The sequence below is a fragment of the Macrobrachium nipponense genome, chromosome 4, assembly GCF_015104395.2.
Source record: "Macrobrachium nipponense isolate FS-2020 chromosome 4, ASM1510439v2, whole genome shotgun sequence".
In the NCBI taxonomy this organism is placed as follows: domain Eukaryota; kingdom Metazoa; phylum Arthropoda; class Malacostraca; order Decapoda; family Palaemonidae; genus Macrobrachium; species Macrobrachium nipponense.
The window spans coordinates 35,094,458-35,111,957 of NC_061100.1; the positions used below are offsets into that span (position 1 = coordinate 35,094,458).

The window sequence follows — 17,500 nt, forward strand, 5'->3', positions numbered from 1 at the left end:
GATCTCAGTATCTAGTAGATAGAACTCTCTGGTTGCTGTGATTATTTAAACGAACGCCAACCTTTTTTTTAGTGAAACGTGCGTTGACCAGCAGCGCCGAAGTTAGTCTTATATTGTATATATGTGGCTAAATAGAATATATTTTTGTTAGTGCAGGTTCTCCAGCATTCACTTTGTGGAATTTGGATTTAGGAAGTAAATATTTCAGTTCTCAGCACGTGCTTTTTGTTCGTGAGTCATCTCTCTCTCTCTCTCTCTCTCTCTCTCTCTCTCTCTCTCTCTCTCTCTCTCTCTCTCTCTCAGGAGTCAATTTCTAAAAATGTTCTAACAGCAATATAGCTGTGCGTAGAAATTCGTTTTCTTTGCATTTGGTTATTTTAAAAGTACTGGAAAAAAAAAGCACATAGAAAGTATGATATTTACACGTCAGGATATGGAATAAAAGTATGATATTTATACGTCAGGATATCATTCTGGAATTAGATAGTGTGTTATATGATTTTTCTTGGCAGGCAGCTGTCAAAAAAAAAAAAATTAAAAATAAAATAAAAATAAAAAAGGGAGATGGGAAATTTTGGTGTTGGAGAGCCGATGCGACCGGCGTCCCAGATGTCATAAGTTTGGATGATAGCGAAATTGGCTGGATTATGGAGTTAGAGGGGAGGGACCTGACCTTAGGGGGATGGGTTATAGGGTCAGATATTCCTGCTAACCCTCTCCTCCTCGGTCATCTCCGGTTTTTAGGAGAGAGAGAGAGAGGAGGAGAGAGAGAGAGAGAGAGAGAGAGAGAGAGAGAGAGAGGTGTATATCTATAGAGAATCGGAGATTAATACGAAAGTGATGAAGGATATGATGAAGGTGGATTTTATTTGAGAGAGAGAGAGAGAGAGAGAGAGAGGTGTATATAAAAATTCGGTGATGTGTACGAAAGAGATTAAATATTTTATGATGGAGATGGATTTTGTGTGTGAGAGAGAGAGAGAGAGAGAGGGAAGAGGAGAGAGAGAGAGAAGAGAGAGAGGAGAGAGAGAGAGAAGAAGAGAGAGAGAGAGAGAAAGGCGATTAGATACAGAGGATTATAGACAGTTACGAGTATGAGGGAGAATTTTTTATGGTGAGAGTGGACGTTGAGAGAGAGAGAGAGAGAGAGAGAGAGAGAGAGAGAGAGAGAGCAGCAGCAGCGCATCGGGGTGATAAGGAAATGTAGAAGAGTATTTAAAGAGGGCTCAGGGAGATGAAAGAAAGCGGGAATCGACAAATCAGTGTTTTTTCGGAAGGGGTGCAGGATATAGGATATAGTAGGATTGCCAAGTGGTTTTTATTTCCTCATTTTCTTCCCTCCCAAGAGTTACAGTGTCCGAGGGGAATCTCTGCTTAGTTCTTCAGAATCTTTTGCTAACATCGTGAAGCCGAAATAGGATAATCGGTTTTTCATGTATGTCATAACAGTAGCTTTTTATTGTAGTTTTGTGCATTTGAGTGACGGAAGATAGGAAATTTTATACATACATTGTAAGAGATATTGTTACTACCGAAGTTGAAATTACATACATCGTAACAGATATTGTTACTACCAAAGCTATACTTCTTGTGTTGATGATTATGACAAGTGGCAATAACAGCGGACTGGCAGTTGGAGGTATTTGTAACATTGTTAATATTTAGAAATAATTATCAATCTTAATTATAGAAGTTTTTTTGCTGGTAAAAATAATAATTATGATGGTGATGAAAAAATTAGTGATCGGGTTATTTGTCGTGATAAATGTCTAATTAGTTATAAAAGCAATTACAAGCTGATAAAAGGAGCCTTAGCTTATTCTTCAGTAATAAATCATAAGTTGTTTAAGAAAATTTAAGAAAGCTTCTGTTGTTAAGTTAATTAGAAAGAAAAGATTTTCGTCTCACCACTTCTTAAAATCTGATTTTAAACATTGAAACTGTACTACATCGCCATAGTTTCCATTATCGTTATATTTTCAAAGAATTTGTAAGTTCACTGTACGGTTAAAATTCATAGCGTTACCCGCAGGCTACTCTGGATCAAAAGGAATTGTGATAACATCATCTCCCTCTAGTATAGTTCGTGTTAGAAAGTGGCTAGACTTAACAATTTACTACAAAGGGGACTTTCGCCTCTTCCCTGCGTCTTTTTATACCTGGAACGTATTCTTCCTTTGATGAGAGAATCACCTTTGGTCCCGAGTTCCCCTCTGCTTCTTCGTGTGAGTCTTCTACAGTCCGTGTTATGTAGAATCTCAATTTGACTTCTTTACGAGATGAGATCTATCCATTCTGATAACTTTCATCTCCACTGTATCGTTAGTTTGACTGCGTTCTTAGTTTAGTTCTGTGTTGCGTGATTCCCCTTGGGTCCCTTCTCTCTTGCAATTCCTTTAAATTTCGTCCCTTTTTCAGTTGATCATAAATTCTCTTCCTCGATCTATCGTGAAGTTCATTTACAGTCGAAGTTTTCAGTATCTCGGCAACATTTAGGAGGACAAAAATTGGTGCGTTGATTCAGTGCAGTATTTTCGCCCTGCACCTTTATGTATTATATATATATATATATATATATATATATATATATAATATATATATATATATATATAATAATAATATATATATACATATATACATGCATATATGAACATATGTAACAGGAAAATTTCTAGTTACAGTATTTTCTAGGGAAAATTGCGTATTACCTCCGCATTTGCGCAGGCTGTTCTCCTTGGTAGAGTTGAATCAGAATCCTGCTAATTCATCAGTGAGCCCGTTATTCATTGATATTCGTAATTATCTCCTGGACAAAGTTAAGGTTTCACTACATAAGTTGCCATGTTAACCTATTGATTATAAGCAATCGACTATGACTTGAATGGCAAGTACAGATCAGATTTTTTTTTTTTTTTTTTTTTTTTTTTTTTTTTTTTTTTTTTTTTTTTTTTTTTTTTTACTTGGGGCTAAGCTAACAAACTACTTTGGTGTTCTTGTTGGGGGTAGGAAAGGTCTATGGAAGTGCCTAAAAAGGTCTGAAATTGTTTTGCATTAAGTTAAAGATACAAGAATTTTAGAATAAGATATTTATTTATTAGAATGAAAACATCAAACAAATAATTTACATGTTAAACAGTACATAGAAATTATTTCTAATAAATATAGTGTGTTTATTTTAATTTTTGTTGGTGAAACAAGGCTCTCTTTGACCGTAGATTTTAGCACGCTTTTTTTTATGTGGTTTACTGAATTTACGCTATGTTTCTGTTCGATTATTTTGTGTTTCCACTGATAACTGAGAGTATATGAATGTGTTTAATCTGTGTCCTTTTTATTTGATCCTTGTCGTTAGTATAAGTAGTTTTAAGTATGAGTATTATGAAGACCACTTCACATTAAGTTAGGAATATATTATTGATAACTTATGCGTGAGGAGAAAATCTTGCACACGTCCCGAGTAAGCTGGAGGTCGCATCACTCCTTGTTGTTATTATTTCTTCATCTCATCTACCATCAGGGTATGGAATGGCTTATCTTACTGTTTCTCCAGAGTTTTGAGATGCTTCTCATGGTTCTGTGAGAGCACGAATTAATTATTCCATATGTTTTTCTTTCTTTCTTTCTTTTTGCATGATGTGCTATAGTAATTTTTCAGTTGATCTTAAGTTTACGTATTTGCCAGTACAGAACTGCAGGAGAACCGAATGTTGTTTGTTCGATTGTTTTCTTTGGCGGTGCTTCCCTCTTTGGTGGGAACGGATAATAATTGGTTAGACGAATTGTATTGACCATTCCTATTATTCACCCCGAGAATCTTAATTCATTATTAACATCGAACTTGCCAACCTCAATTTGCCATTCCCTTTGAATGTGGAAGCATTTTTGAGGCTTCTACCGAAGTGTACTTCCAGGGAAAGAGAATAATTCAGCCGCTTTGTCTTTGAGATCAAAGGGCTGGTTGTATGCTCAAGCCCTTTTGAAGCGCTCCACGAGTGCGATGTTATTAAATCGGGAATATAGTTTGGGTAAAGCCTTTCTTGTGTGCGGTTATCGTCTTTATTATGGTTATATGGTATTATGAATCTGTTCATTATTATTTAGTTGTTTTGTTTGTTTTTACTGAGAAATGTACATTAATGTTTGTGTTTGATGTGCATATAGTAGTAATACGTAGTCGTATGGCAGTGATTATGGAAACTTCATTCGATGGGCAAAGTAGTAATACGCAGTCGTATGGCAGTGATTATGGAAACTTCGTTTGATGTGCATAATAGTAATAGGGAGTCGTGTGGCAGTGATTATGGAAACTTCGTTCGATGTGCATAGTCGTAATACGTAGTCGTGTAGCAGTGATTATGGAATCTTCATTTGATGTGGATAGTAGTAATACGCAGTCGTATGGCAGTGATCATGGAAATTTTCAGAAGGTTACAGAAAGCCCGCCACACACCATTTTTGCACTTCTGCGTCTTTCCTCTCCATAGGAAAAATAAGGAATAAAGGCCAAAACCCAACTCGGAAATCATACTTACCTCCCGCATCCGGTGTTGCACGGAAATCGTGGCTATCTTATAAAAGAGCCCTCAACTCCCTCCCCCCCTCCCTAGCGGCTCCCCTATGAACTGCCCACATAGAGGTATACCTTGAACCATCCCCCATACCTTCCTACCTACCTACCATCCCCACATCTCTGGCCTACCCACCACATCGTGAAAAGACCCACCTGCACCTTACCCACCTACTACTCAGGGCCCTTCCTAACCTGACTTCCTCCCATCTGTTGAAGATAAAATTGTGAAGGTGATCGTGACCTTGTGTTGGGTTGTTTCCTTGTTCCTCTTGAGATCGTAAGCTATCATTGATATTTTGTTAGTCTGGTTATTATTGAGCTATACTATGTAGGTAAAGGTAATTGTCGGTGGATGTAGTTTTGAACTACCGATATATATTTTGAAATTTAAAAAGCAAGTTTGTAGAGTTCTATAACAATCAGGTGGTTACTAAACTTAGCCGTATGCTTGTCTATATTTGAATGACTCGAAATGCACTTGTGGGCATATTACGTGCTAGGTGGCTAAGGTGCTGACGATGACTGCGGTTAATATTTAAATAGGCATTTTTATGCCAAGTCGTCCTTCATTAGCGTGAATGAAATTCTGTGAGTAGTCTGGGTCGGCTACTCAATTTCCTCTTGTTACTACTACTACTACTACTACTACTACTACTACTACTACTGTATATTTGGAAACCTACCCAAATTCGTTTTCCATTATTTTATTTGTTTATTTATTTTGCCTCAGGGATTTAGCATGGATTGTGGTTTTCTGGGGTATACTCCACTCTTCCTATATCCTTGTTTACTGTCTTATCATTTATTTTTATCCTTGTTTATTATTAAACATTTAATTTGTCCTTGTTTATTATTAAACATTTATTAATTTATCCTTGTTTATTATTAAGCACGTTGCCTTGCCGTCACGTCGACTTTATCTAAGACGAACAATGGAAGTAGGTAATTGGTAATAAATGAACGAATAAATGTGTACAACAGCCTCGACATCGAAAGGGGGTAGTCATGATCTGTTGATTTGACTGAGCTTTGGATGCGTAACTGTTAATCTTGAGAAGAGAGTAGTCGGTGGCTACTATTAGTCCACATTTATAACACCTTTACTCTGGAAGTACTACCTGGCTACAACGGTAAAGACGAGGACTGAATGTAAGAAGGAAAGGATCAAAGAAAACGGAAGAGAGAATGAGGGAAGATAGAACGAACGCCCACAAGTTATTTTATGATCAGAAAACATTCACCCATAGGACCAAAAGTAACAGCATTTGGAACATTTGTTAATGATTTATTACGTGGGAGTAAATACTTGTAAATCAAAACATAAATGATACAGTAAATCACAAGAAATGTGCTAAAAGTGATTGACTATTAAAACAGTGAGTTATGGGTTATTTTAAGCTTATAAACATATCCACATGTGGCCACCGAATGAAAATCGAGACAGTAACACTCGTCCATCACGACAAACATTTTTATCTATACTATGCACTTCACTCATCTGTCAATTGGGATGCCTCTCTCTCTCTCTCTCTCTCTCTCTCTCTCTCTCTCTCTCTCTCTCTCTCTCTCTCTCTCTCGTGTAGTAGTCATCTTGCTTGGTGAGACGTTCCTGCGCGAAGTCAGATTAATCAACAGATATCACAAGTTTAACAAACGTCTAGAATTTGAGAAATATCTAGAAGTGTTCGTGAACTATCGGTGATAAGATTAGTGTGAAAATAGTAGGATAAAGCGTCTTCTAAGTTAGTTTATCAAGTGAAATACTGTAAATCAGAACAAGATGGCAGCCAACTGCGGAAAAAAATGGCGAGATTTAGCTTGCTTGGCAGATTCGCAATACGATGAGGTAGCAGGAAGGGAACTGGCATTTCTGATCTATGAAATCAGCAACAGTCCTAACCAAAAAGATACAAAAGCATTCATAGATATATTAGAAGGATACAATCCTTCAAACTGGAACAAATCAAATGAAAACATCTTGAAAATAATTGAAGAAGTTCCAAATAAAATCCAAGTGGTCAAGAGACTCATAAAGAAAATATACATAAACCAACATATTCCGACAAAGAAAATGAATAAGGTGAACCTTGTGAATATCCTAATTGATGCATTAGGAAAAAGAATGCCAAAAGCATGTAAACTGTGTAAGGTGTGGTATAGCATAGTTAATCCACAAAACCTAATCAGAAAATGTGCTGCATGCAACATTCCGACCCATCCACAGTGTGCTGAGGTAATGCAAGATATGAGAAAAGACACAAGAATTTTTTGCTCAACATGTCTACCATGGATAGACAATGTTATTAAATCAAGATTGAATGTATAAATAGTTGAGGATGAAGAAGAAGAAGAAGAAGAGGAAGAGGAAGAAGAAGAAGAGGAAAACGTAAGAGAAGTAAACAAAACTGAAATGACAGAAAAAGATAAGGAAAACAAAGAACAAGATAAAAGTATGGATGCAGAGATACTCATTGATACTACATATGAGGCTATAAAGCAGCATACCTACGAAGAAATAAATTACGATATGACAACACAAAAGAAAATGCCGAAGAGGCTCTACCCAGATCTACACAATGACGGGAAAGAGGAAAAAATAGACAAAAAAGACAAAATCTGCAACCTTTTGAAAAGAGGGAATTGCAGATTTGGAGAAAAATGTTACTACAAACATCCTAAGGTATGTCACAACTATGAAATATATGGTAAATGTGCATACTTAGATGGCTATGAGGATGATTGCAGAGATCTACATCCAAAAATATGCAAAAACCTAAAAGAAGGAAAAGGATGTAAGTTCGACAAAAAATGCAAATATATGCACCCTGTAGCCATGAAAAATAATCAAATAAATAACCAATCAAGTAATAAAATCCAAAATAAGAAAGAAACAAATAAAGAGAGGAATGAAGAATATCAGGTAAAAGAAAAAAGCAAGCCATCAACGAGATATGCAGAGGTGTCAGCAAAAAATTTCAATGCATCAGGCTCCAAGATTCTACTCAAGAGATGATAACTGTTTTTTATTATGCAAGAGGATATTGCAGATATGGAGAAAATTGCAGATTCAGACACAAAATGAATAATTATGATGAAGGAAGAACAAATATTATGGAAAAAGTTGGATTTTTTAATGACAGAATTTCTGGAAATGAAAAAAAGAACAACATGCCAGAACAGGAAAGAGACATGGGAAAATCCTTATTATTACCAATATTAAATGAAGGAGAAAACACGCAAACCATCATAGTGATGAATGCGCAGGGTTTAGTTACGAGTAACTCAAAAAGAAAAATAGAGTACTTAGAAGAACTAACCCAAATTGAAAAGAAATAGATATAATGAATATAAGTGAAACCTGGTATTCCCAAGAGACTGGGAATGATGATCAAATAAAAGGGTTCCAAACTTATAGATCAGATAGAAAAAATAGGAATCAAGGGGGAACCGCAATATATGGGAAAGACAAAAAACAAGGAAAATATATGAGAAATATAGTAACTCAGAATGTGAACTAATAGCGGTAGAATTTGAATCTGAAAAATTAATGAACATAGTAATATATAGACCTCCTAATACTAAAGAGTTTGACTTAATAATAGAAAAATTGGATGATATATGTAGAAATCACAAGGACTGGACTATTCTCCTATCTGGAGACTTCAAACTTTCCTTTCGTAGACTGGAAAAGAACGAATAGGAAATTGTGGATGTACTTATACATATAAAAAAGAGAGTAATAGTAGTGCAGAAGATAAGAGGCAATTCGAAAAGCTATTAGATATGCTACTAGAATACACATTCAACAAATAAATCACCTGCCAACAAGAAAGGAAAATACTTTAGACCTAGTATTTGTGAACGAGATGAATTATGTTAAAGAAATAATAGTTTATAATGCGAGTATTTCAGACCATAATGTCATAGAAATTAACAGTCCCATTCCAAAGCAAGTGAAAACAGAGATAAGCAAGAAATGAAAAAGTGGGAAGGATATGGAAAATACAACTTCTACAGTAAAAATATAAAATGGTCAGAAATAAATGAAGAATTAAACAAAGATTGGGATAACATTTTCGTAAGTGACGACATAAAGGTAAATACGGAGATATTATATAAAATATTAGAGAAAATAGTGGATAAATATATACCGAAGAAGAAAAGTAAACATCAGTCATGCATACCAAGAGACAGAAGGATCTTGTTCCAGAAAATCAGAAAGTGGAAAAAAGGTCTTGCAAAAAGAAAAATATGCATGGAAAGTTATAGAACTAAAAAGTAAGATAGAAAATGCAGAACAAAAAGATTATACAATCAAAAGAAAATGAAAAACGGGACTTGGAAGAAAAAACCCTATTAAATATCAAGCAAAATCCCAAACTATTATACTCATATGCGAAGAAGATGAATAAAAGAAGAATAGAAATAGGCCCTCTAAGAATTGAAGGGAGATTAACGAATGAAAAAAGGAAATTTGCAACATATTGGCAGAACGATATAAGAGAGAATTCACCCCTAGAATAGATAATGAAGATAATGATATAGAAGTAAGGGATGAAAATAGTGAATATTTAGCTGACATAGATATTAATGAAGCTGATATTGTGCAGGCTATTAATGAAATTAAAAATGGAGCTGCTGCAGGGCCGGATGGAGTGCCTGCTATTTTGTTAAAGAAAGTAGTTCATTCTATCGCAAAGCCACTTGCAATATTATTAAGACAAAGTGTAGATACAGGCAAGATTTATGATGAGCACAAATTAGCATATATTACCCCTACTTTCAAAAGTGGATCAAGACTAGAGGCAAGTAATTATAGGCCTGTGAGTCTAACATCACATATTATGAAAGTGTACGAAAGGGTAATGAAGAAAAATATTATGAAACATTTAATAAAAATAATTTGTTTAATAAAGGACAACATGGTTTCGTACCCGGAAAAAGTACACAAACCCAACTGTTAGTCCACCGTGAGAACATATTCAAAAATATGAAAAGCGGAAATGAAACAGATGTGGTTTATTTAGACTTTGCAAAAGCTTTTGACAAAGTAGACCATAATATATTAGCGAAGAAAATTAGAAAACACAATATCGTGGATAAAGTAGGAAGATGGTTAAAAGAAATTTTACACAACAGAAAACCGATAGTTATTGCAAACGACGAGAAATCGGATGAAGCCAAGGTAATATCCGGTGTGCCGCAAGGTACGGTGTTAGCTGCAATACTGTTTGTTATTATGATTGAAGACATAGACAGTAATGTTAAGGATTCGGTAGTGAGTAGTTTCGCAGATGACACAAGAATAAGTAGAGAAATTACTTGTGATGAAGATAGGAACGCTCTACAAAGAGACCTTAACAAAGTATATGATTGGGCAGAGGTAAATAGGATGGTATTTAACTCTGATAAATTTGAATCAATAAATTATGGAGACAGAGAAAGAAAGCTATATGCATATAGGGGACCTAATAATGAGACAATCACAAATAAGGAAGCAGTTAAAGACCTTGGTGTGATGATGAATAGGAACATGTTATGCAATGATCAAATAGCAATTCTGTTGGCAAAATGTAAAGCAAAAATGGGAATGTTGTTACGGCACTTCAAAACAAGAAAAGCTGAACACATGATTATGCTTTATAAAACATATGTTCGTAGTCCACTTGAATATTGCAATATGATATGGTACCCACACTATCAAAAGGATATTGCACAAATAGAGAGTGTACAAAGGTCCTTTACAGCTAGAATAGAAGAAGTTAAAGACCTTGACTACTGGGAAAGACTACAATCCTTAAAATTATATAGTCTAGAAAGGAGAAGAGAACGCTACATGATAATTCAGGCATGGAAACAGATAGAAGGAATAGCAGAAAATATCATGGAACTAAAAATATCAGAAAGAGCAAGCAGAGGTAGATTAATAATGCCCAAAACTATAACAGGAAAAATAAGGAAAGCACACAGGACATTAATCCACTACGCACCAGCATCGATAATGCAGCGTCTATTCAATGCGTTGCCAGCTCATCTGAGGAATATATCAGGAGTGAGCGTAGATGTGTTTAAGAATAAGCTCGACAAATATCTAAACTGCATCCCAGACCATCCAAGATTGGAAGATGCAAAATATACCGGAAGATGTACTAGCAACTCTCTGGTAGACATTAGAGGTGCCTCACACTGAGGGACCTGGGGCAACTCGAACAAGATGTAAGGTCTGTAAGGTCTGTAAGGTAAGGTATGACATCAACGTATTTTCTTTTTCTTTTTTAAACAAGTGCGACATCTACTTCCGCCTTGCAGATTTTTTCAAGTTTTAAGATATTTGTATCTTTCGTATAGGAATGTACTCTTATCTCATCTGAACTCTATACATACTAATAATATAATAATAATAATAATAATAATATATTAATAATTAATAATATTATTATTATTATTATTATTATTATTATTATTATTATTATTATATCACAGTCCTCCAATTCGACTGGGTGGTATTTACAGTGTGGGGTTCCGGGTTGCATCCTGCCTCCTTAGGAGTCCATCACTTTTCTTACTATGTGCGCCGTTTCTAGGATCACACTCTTCTGCATGAGTCCTGGAGCTACTTCAGCCTCTAGTTTTTCTAGATTCCTTTTCAGGGATCTTGGGATCGTGCCTAGTGCTCCTATGATTATGGGTACAATTTCCACTGGCATATCCCATATCCTTCTTATTTCTATTTTCAGATCTTGATACTTATCCATTTTTTCCCTCTTTTTCTCTTCAACTCTGGTGTCCCATGGTATTGCGACATCAATGAGTGATACTTTCTTCTTCACTTTGTCAATCAACGTCACGTCTGGTCTATTTGCACGTATCACCCTATCTGTTCTGATACCATAGTCCCAGTGGATCTTTGCCTGATGTTTTCTGTCACTCCCTCAGGTTGGTGCTCGTACCACTTATTACTGCAAGGTAGCTGATGTTTCTTGCACAGGCTCCAGTGGAGGTCTTTTGCCACTGAATCATGCCTCTTTTTGTACTGGTTCTGTGCAAGTGCCAGGCATTCGCTTGCTATGTGGTTTATGGTTTCATTTTTCGTATTGCACTTCCTACATACGTTCTTTGAACATATCTGGTTCTTAGGGCCTGATCTTGTGCCGCTGTTATCATTCCTTCAGTTTCCTTCTTTAGCTCTCCCCTCTGCAGCCATTGCCATGTGTCATCGCTGGCTAGTTCTTTAGTCTGTCTCATGTATTGTCTGTGCATTGGTTTGTTGTGCCAGTCCTCTGTTCTGTTTGTCATTCTCCTGTCTCTGTATATTTGTGGGTCTTCGTCTACTTTTATTAGTCCTTCTTCCCATGCACTCTTTAGCCACTCGTCTTCACTGGTTTTCAGATATTGCCCCAGTGCTCTGTTCTCGATGTTGACGCAGTCCTCTATACTTAGTAGTCCTCTCCCTCCTTCCTTTCGTGTTATGTATAGTCTGTCCGTATTTGCTATTGGGTGTAGTGCTTTGTGTATGATTATTATTATTATTATTATTATTATTTTATTATTATTATTATTATTATTATTATTATTATATTATATAACGAGATGGAAGAGTCACATCCTTTAACTAACATGCATCCTCCGGAATGATTTGTTCTTGAAATGGAGGATGAAACTGAGACAGGAAAAAGCGAAATAATTTGTGTGGGCAAAGAACAGAGTGAACGGAAGAAAAGTAAAAGGGCGGATGTAATACTTCAGGAGTTTTATTACCGTCTACAGCGTGTTGCGCAAGGCATACCGTTGGTAGTATACTTCCCTGCTTGGTAAATTCCTTCTACGCCGAATGTATCTTTAAAGTTAGCCAATCGAGAGACCTAGAGTGACAGAGACGTCATTGATCCGTTCTTCAGCAGTCTCTTCAGAGAGAGAGAGAGAGAGAGAGAGAGAGAGAGAGAGAGAGAGAGAGAGAGAGAGAGAGAGAGAGAAGAGCGAGTTAATTGCATCGTTCCACTCTTCTCTAGGTAATCTTAAAAACCATACGAATTTTCCATTAAAGAAGAAGAAAAAAAATCAAGTTTCCTTTCCTCGCTTTAATTGAGATTAATTACTTCCCGGAATCCGTTTTTCACATTAGGCCTTCTCATCCTCTCCTTTCGTATCTTCCGTCCTTGACTGTCTGATAAAAGGCATTATTTGATTATCTATCTCCTCCCACTTGAAGGTGGGACTCACTCGTTTTTCTTTTCCCCTCTCAGTTTGCTACGGAAAACAGACATTTTTTTCGGACAATAAAAAATATGCTGGATAGAATATAATGTGTGGGTGTAACCACAAAGGAAATTCCTCAGGAGGAAGAATGTTATAGAAATGAGGTGGGAAAAATCGATGAGATATGGACAGAGCTTGATGGAGAGGAAGAAAGTTGATAATCCTAGCTATTCTTACATTGCAAATGTCCGCAGAAGGGATTTCCTCCCCACAGAGGTCCTGTAATTTATTTTAGGTGGTCTAGCGTTTGTTAGAGACCGCCAAAGAGACTCGCATTGACTTCATGGGAATAAAAGGTATTTTAAAGTCTTTACGAATGATGAATATTCAAAAGTCTCATAGACGATGAAAAATGTAATCTAACTTTGCACAATTAGATACTTCGTTTTTTAAAAACCTATTTGTTGTATTAACAAAATCACTAAACTTCACCATATCCTATGTGTTGAAAATAAAGAGTTCAGATCCTACGGACAATTCGTCTGGAGCAATAGTGAACTTCGTCACCCGGGTGTGTGTGTGTGTGTGTGTGTTTGTTTTTTTCCACCGGAAGTGACGTTAAGTGAAATTGATCTTAGCTCTCCGCAAGGTATAGTTGGAATAAAATAAAATAACATAGAAAAAAAGGTTGCATGACATTGCAGTGAGACATGATAGTTATTTTTATAATGAACTTGCTTTGAGGCTGTGACATTTCCATGCAAGCTCCAAATAATAATTCATGCAGTGGACATTCATTTGGCATTGGATTGGTACTGAGCGTGTCATTGTAATGGAATGTGTGTGTGGAAAATCAGCAAGGGTCAGTAAAAATGAAGATAAGGCAGCTAGAAAAATTCGCTTATTGCATACACACGTGGAAGAGTGACTCATGTGGAGCGAAAATTTTATGATAATCGTCGTTATTGTTTCTGAAGCAAAACCTGTCAGGAACACGCGGGATGACGTCAGCAATGACATCATTGCAGGCAAGTGACAATAGTAAGGTATAAGATAATGCCTTCAAAGATTATTTCAAATCCTTAATGATGTCGTAACTGGAAGGGGTCAGGTTGGACCTGGAGGTGTTTTCCATTGAAAGAGCCTTGCTTTATTGGGCGGAAGGTTAGAGTGGTAAAGCCGAGAAAAAAAAGTCATGAAAGCTGAATATTATTACCCACAGTATGTACTGACATAGTAATATGATTATAATCTTATTCAGCAATATAAGTTACAGAACATAATTTAAATGAAAACTTGAGATATTATCAATTTCTCATCCTCTCTTGGATATGAGAGGGAGATTAGAGGATGAAAAAACAGAAAATGATGAGGAATGCTCAGTATTGCGTACAGTATGCACTGACCAGCTGTATGATTATAACTTATTAAACATTATAACTTAAATAATAACTTATAATTTATACCATAAGTTACTCTCCCCTTCTAAACTTCTCTTGGAAACGGGTTGATCTCGGCTTAAAGGGCGTTGTAAATAAAATAGGTCTGCTGACCATCTCTGGATTTACCTCTATTTCCAGTTCTGATAATGGATACGAGTCCAGCACAGACAGGCGGTTTATTCTGTTAAATCTGTTGAGTCCCCATAATTTTCCTCGTTTATTTAGGATTGGTCCCCTTGTTAGTGTCTAACAGGACCCTTTCTCTCGCGGGAACCCCCCTCCCCCCGCCTTGTCAAAATTTTATGACAAGTTGACTCACGTTCTGCGGTTCCTTGCCCTTTACAGTTTTATCATGACATTTCCATAAATAGATGCCCAGCATTTCCCTATTATATAAAAATAGTTTTGTATAGAAAAACTTCTGGAATTATGGAACGTTTCTATGAAGGTCAAACATGATCAGGGTTTGACCTAGGTTGGAGTCGTGACGCGGATTATTATTACTTATTAGTAGTAATTTTAATGATTCCAAACCCTTATTGTTTTCTTCTTAGTGAATGTCCTGGAATCCCCATAGCGTGATCTATACCCCATTTATTAACAAAACCTTTGAACTGAAACGAGACGGGAGCGTGACTGGTTTTGTGTAGCTGTGAAAGGCTTAAGAGGAATAAGAGGAAAAACGATAAATGCGGCTACAAAGGAAGTGAGATGAATTTTATGATAATTGCCTAACTATATATATATATATATAATATATATATATATATATATATATATATATATATATATATATATATATATATTATATATATATTTATCAAGGCCACAGAAACAGTATATTGTCACGCGCTATTTAGTGAAATATAAGCGCATATATATATATATATATATATATATATAATATATATTATAGATAATATATATATTATATATATATATATAATTATTCATATATTAGTAGCTGTCTTCATTATGTTTATGATGGTAATGCCAGTTAATTGTCTTCATTATGTTTATAAAGGTAAAGTTAGTTAACTGTCTTCATTATACTTACTTTACTTTAAAAACACACACACACACACACACACACACACACACACACACACACACACACACATATATATATATATATATATATATATATATATATATATTATATATAAAACACTGTCTTCATTATGTTTATGGTGGTAATGCCATTAAACTGTCTTCATTATAAAATGCCAGTTAACTGTCATAATTAACATCATTACCGGCTGTATTGAATCTCAGTATAAGTTTCTTTTAATAGGTTTTATTCTAGAAAATATATACCTTTAGCACATTGCTGTCTCTCTCTCTCTCTCTCTCTCTCTCTCTCTCTCTCTCTCTCTCTGTCCGTCGTGTTGCCAACCAACTGGCCTCTCACGGTTTGTTTGAGAGGAGATAATGCGTCTACCATCATAGTCGTCATGACTATCCTTCACTACCCCGTCCCCTTCCCCTTTCTCCATCCCATCGCCCATCCTCTTCCCACTGCTTTCCCTCTTCATTCTCTCCCCATGTGGCCTTTGGCCTAAAATACCGGCAATTATTGTTTTTTATTGCGGTAACATGGAATGTGCTTTTTTGGTTATTGCAATGTTACTAGCCACGAAGTACTTTGTAGCCATTTGCATATTGTGATATGCTAGCAAGGGGATTCTCCGGAATATTTTGCATGGTTTCCTTTTTTTTCGGTCAGAAGTTTTTATTTTCAAAGTAAGTTCGCTTCAGGTCACGATGGTGTTCAGTTTGCCAAGGGTATTTTGAGTTTTATTTGTATTTGGTTCTTTATCATTTCATCTAGCTATGTTTTACTAGTTTTGCATCGTTTCAAAACACCTCGTAGTTCTAATTCTTCTCAAAATATAAGTCGTTTCTGTGTGTCGTGGTATATAAATGATCGAGGAGCCACGGAGGTTATTATCTGGATTTGATGGGACAGCAGTGACACCATGTTATAATTAAATCTGTCTGTACCTTAAGGCATAAAAGATGACACGTTTCCCTAGAAAATGCTCGTTTTGTCGATCGTTTCTTAAGTTTCTTTTATATATATATATATATATATATATATATATATATATATATATATATATATATATATATATATATTATAATTATTTCTCGAAACGAGATTTTTGATGCCAATTTAAAAAAAAAAGGTGGTTGGTGGTCTTTGCATACACGCTGAAGACTTCAGTTGTTCAAATACGTGTTGCTGAGGATTTAGTGAGATTGTGACGATATTCTCACCAAGTCCTCTCATTTAGTGAGTTTGTTTAGCTTTGGTAAATGTTAGATCGATGTAGTAAAGCCCTTATGTTCAAACTTAGTCCTGTGTACTGAGCACCTTTCATTTTTATTAGATATTTTCAAGTACTCTTACAAAGCATGGCATCAGTTGGCATTCTTCATAGTTTACAAGTTGCTGTATACCTATTTCATTATTGCGCTTTCACTAATCTGCAAGCTTGGTAATTGCCTGCATCTTAACAAATATCCCATGAAAGGTTCCATGTCCCGTGAGAAGTGCCAGCCTACACATTCAAATATCCCGTGAGAAGTGCCAGCCTTTACTTACAAATATCCCGTAATAAGCGCCAGCCTTTACATACAAATATCCCGTGATAAGTGCCAGCCTTTACTTACCAAATATCCGTTAATAAGCGCCAGGCCTTTACATACAAATATCCCGTGAGAAGTGCCAGCCTTTACTTACAAATATCCCGTAATAAGCGCCAGCCTTTACATACAAATATCCCGTGAGAAGTGCTAGCCTTTACTTACAAATATCCCGTAATAAGCGCCAGCCTTTACATACAAATATCCCGTGAGAAGTGCCAGCCCTTTTACTACAATCCTGTAATAAGCGCCAGCCTCCCACTTACAAATATCCCGTAATAAGCGCCCAGCCTTTACATACAAATATCCCGTGAGAAGTGCTAGCCTTTACTTACAAATATCCCGTAATAAGCGCCAGCCTTTACATACAAATATCCCGTGAGAAGTGCCAGCCTTTACTTACAAATATCCTGTAATAAGCGCCAGCCTTTACATACAAATATCCCGTGAGAAGTGCTAGCCTTTACTTACAAATATCCCGTAATAAGCGCCAGCCTTTACATACAAATATCCCGTGAGAAGTGCTAGCCTTTACTTACAAATATCCCGTAATAAGCGCCAGCCTTTACATACAAATATCCCGTGAGAAGTGCTAGCCTTTAAGGCCGGTTCCCACTTGATGAGCTGGAAACCAAAATTGTGG

At 36.1% G+C, this 17,500-nt stretch overlaps 1 protein-coding gene across 2 annotated transcripts in view; it reads left to right on the forward strand.

The window, feature by feature from the left end:
• LOC135210852 (uncharacterized) overlaps positions 1 to 17,500 on the forward strand; it is a 741,193-nt gene that overhangs the window by 138,627 nt on the left and 585,066 nt on the right. The window lies entirely within an intron of this gene.